This window comes from Triticum dicoccoides, chromosome 7B, assembly GCF_002162155.2.
Source record: "Triticum dicoccoides isolate Atlit2015 ecotype Zavitan chromosome 7B, WEW_v2.0, whole genome shotgun sequence".
In the NCBI taxonomy this organism is placed as follows: Eukaryota; Viridiplantae; Streptophyta; class Magnoliopsida; order Poales; family Poaceae; genus Triticum; species Triticum dicoccoides.
This window is the reverse complement of record NC_041393.1, coordinates 160,291,478-160,295,816: the sequence shown is the minus strand read 5'-3', so window position 1 is coordinate 160,295,816 and position 4,339 is coordinate 160,291,478.

Genomic DNA, 4,339 nt, shown 5'->3' with positions numbered 1-4,339 from the left:
TTATCATCATAATACATCATTGTCATATAACACCTCCTCATGATCATCGTTTTCATCAATGATACATCACATAGCAAGTTGGTCACTAGTCATAATCACAACTACTCCTCATCATCAACTCTCATAAACATATTGTACCTCATAGGACCTACTACATTCTCTTAGGACCTACTATATTGTCTTAGGTAGCATAAAACAAGATAGCCCCTGACTCTCCATTATGGAGAATGGAGATTATTATGTCTCCAATTCTTGCCTTTCACACAATGTTGCTTCCAAGAACCTCCTTACGACTATCCATACATTTTTTCCATCCTTTGATTATCATGTGTTCACCGGTTTTAGAAATCCGGTATGGATAGGTGAGATTCGTAGGATGACCAGGCTGTATGTTCAAAACATCGAGTCGACCATTCTGATACATCAAATAAGGCTCACAATCCATCGGGATTTTCTGTTGAAAAACATAATAATAACTTCGTAGTTAGCAATGTAGTTCAGTTTTAGAAGTATGCAAAAGATGCACGGTTGTCGTAATAGTAAAAAAATCTTACCAAGGCATCTCCGTGGAAGTTATCATGGTTCAACACGTGCACTAGTGGCACGTATTGACCATAATGTGGAGGAGTTCGATAATAGGCATTGTAATTCTCAAGGTCAGCACAATATGCGACCAGATGTTTTTTCTCCTGATAAGTTAACTCAGATCCATCGTGTAGTAGGTTCTGTCTACCATCTTCCACACATTCTTTGAAGAATGAAAATAAGCTATCAATGGAAATAAGCTGTCAACTATTTTTAAATAAACAATATAAATTAGTTAGTGACTATGTTTGAGAAACTCACATAGCGGTATAATTGGAAGCGTATCAACAAGGACCCAAATGTCCAAATTGTCTTGGTTGATGTCAAACACCAAGATCCATGGTGATAAACATACCCTCTTGAAAATCACACATATTGCAAAGTGCATCCCAACCCGGGCAACCAAAATGGGATACGCTCTCAGAATTGTATATATTTACCTCAAATCCAAACCATGATGGGTCCTTAGGTTATTTTTCTTCTTTTTTCTGTCGGATATCGGGTTCCGGCAAAACCCTTAAGGTTCGAGCTCTGGGGTGTGCACAAAGATCTTCTCCCTACCAAAACACGCCCACAACACTACAAAAAAATACACTTCCGTGATGATACGTGTTTGTCACAGTAGGTCACGTTTTTTGTCATGCATGTACATCCATGATGATTTTATGACAAAATCAAGATAGTCATACTTGTGCTGTCGTAGAAGTGTTCCATGACATTAGCAAAATTATCATCACGGAAGTGTCCACTTCCATGATGATAAATCACGCGTCACAGAAGTGCTTTCGTCAAGGGTGATCGACACGTGGCATCCACCGTAACGGAACGCCGTTAAGTATCGGGTTGGGTTTTGGATCCGATAACCCGTTAACAGCCCGGACCAATGAGGATTTTCCACGTGTAAAATCATCATTGGCTGGAGGAAACACGTGTTGGCTCATCGTTGGGACAGATGTCATCCACTCATTGGACAGAAGGCGCCTATGATACGTCAACACATGGCATGGCCCAATAGAGGCCCATTCCTGTGAAAAGGCGAGCCCGTTTGACTTGGTAAAAAGGTGGCGGGCCGGACCATGGAAAGCCTGTTAATGGCCTGTTCGCATATAGCCCATTTATAGCCCGCTAACCCAAGGCCCGTTACACCCTATCCGAATTAGGCCCAGTAGCGTCATCTGGGCCATCCAATATGATTCCAGCCCGTTTTCACTTCTGGCCCATGATGTCTTTCGGCCCATATGAGTCCCTTTGTAACTCTTGGCCCATTAACGGCCCGTGGTGAAACTGGCCTGCAGTGAACAGTGTATCACTTTATACCCATTAACGGCCCGTGATGAAACTGGCCCGTAATGAACAGTGTATCACTTTATACCCATTAACGGCCCCTTATTCCGTTGGGCCATTTCCAGCCCATGTTATCTTTCGGCCTTCTCATAGCCCATTTACTCTTGGGCTCATTTCCAGCATTCGTTTACTTACGTCCCGTTACTGTCATTTTGTGCTTGGGCTAAATTCAGCCCGAGGTTACAGTCAGCCCATTTTGTGGCCCGTTAATACGTTGGGCCGTTTTCATAGCGTCATCAAATACGGCCAATTAACAATGGCCCATTATGGTCGGCCCATGAACAGACGATTCCAACTCTAGCCCATTTACGGCCATAATGCGGTCTGTTATTGGCCCATGATTGGCCAACCGATCATACGGCCCGTACAAGGCCCATTGATGATACGGCCCGTAGAAGGCCCATTGTGTCTACCACCCATATAAGGTCCATTGTTTCTATGACATGTAGAAGGCCCATTGTTTCTACGGCCGGAGGAGGGAAATGGTAACTACAGTAAATATGTAGCCCATGGTTATTGTGGCCTAGTTTTAAAAAATAGGTTATTGCGGCCACTAGCAAACCGCGAAAAAAGAACTGCACTGACTACAAGCAAAGAAATAAACAAGACAATAAGGAAATAAATAAGCAAGCAACTTACGCTAGGCTATCACAACTATTACACATATTACGTCCACTGGGCATCAAAGTTCGCCACCAGTGCAAATATAGGGAACACAGGAGCATATAAATGCCGCAGCAAAACAAGTCCAAAACTGAAACCACTTCAGAAGAGCTTAAGAAACAATATCCTGGGTACCCATAATGCTGGCAAGATGCTTAGCAAGCTTATTAACTTTCTCTTGCTTGGCGCTTAAGTCCTCCAGCACTTGCTGTTGCACCAGAAAGTATGCATCTGAATTCTGCAGGGACTTCCTCAGTCCTTTGGCTTCCTGTCGCATAACATCTGATCGATGTCTTTCAACTTGAAGTTGAGACTCAAGAAGCCGAACTGATTCAGGCAACGAGTTCAAAGAGCTGGTGCCAGCAATAGTAGCCAGTAACTCGAACATTACATCAAGACATGACTTTGGGGTTGTCTCAGTGTCTTCAATATAGTTTTTATTAGCTTTCTGGGAGACCAACAGGGATGTCTCACTATCTTGAACCTTGTCTGCATTACTTCCTTTACCATTGCATAACGGGGTACTCTTCTCCAATATTTTATCTGCGTTCTAAAAGAGAAACAAGCAAACACATCACAGGTTTACAATGTAGTATATGAAACTCATTTTGGTAAACCAGTTCAGTAGTAAGGTGGACAAGATAACAGCATGAAACAAACATATATCTATGTAGTATGGTCACTGTATGGTCTATATCATTCCAGTTTATGTTGCCAAATCAAGATAGATACAATTCGAATCGTATCTATTTAAGACAAAGCAGCATAGACAGATTATAAGTGTGGGAAACTACACAACAATAACAACACTTGTAATGTGCATGGCATGAGAACATAACTGTTTATTCAATTGAAACTGAAATCAACATAGAGCAATTTACAACAGGAAACAGCCAAACACTTTAAAGTAACAGGTTTAAAATATACCTGTTGCGCCTTTGGAGTTTCAATTGCATCCTTCAAATTTGAAATTAGTTGGTATGAGTAAATACAGTGATGCAAGAGCAAAGTAGTATGAACCATAGCTACGGAACCTGACCGGAGAATAATTCTTCTTCTGCTTTAAGCGTTGACTTTGGGTTCGGAGTGGTGGTCCTCATGCTTTGGGCACTACAGTTGCCTTACTAACTGCTCATGTTTGGGTGCTCTATGGTGGAGACGGTGTTGTATCAACGGGAACTGGGTTACTATCTGATGGGGTTGGGGTTAGAAGGGGTGTAGTTGGTTCTCTGTCCAACTGGGTAGGGGTACAATCTGCATGAGTGTGGGTTATGCGTGGTGGGGCTGGTTCTTGGGCAAGTACAACCATGGTTCTATCTGCATCGACAGGTAACACGATCTTTTTTGAAGACCGTGTTTTTACTCCCACAGATACTGCCATCACTCCCTCCAATTGAAATGGCTGATAAACAAGAAAAGTAATTGAATGTACAAACATTGTAAGATAGACATGTGCAATGGATAGTAGGGAAGAAAACAGGGCATCAAATAATTCACATTTATGTTGTCTAACCAAATAGAATAGCAGGACATAATTTCACATATATGATGGCTAATTAAACAGGATAGCATGACACAATTTCACATGTATGATGGCTAACTAAACAGGATAGAATGACATACTTCAACATATGATGACTATGTAAACAGGATGACATGATATAACTATACGATGTGTCTATTAAAGTGGTTGGCATGCCATAAATCACAAACATGCCGTCGATGGAAACATGATGGCATTATATAA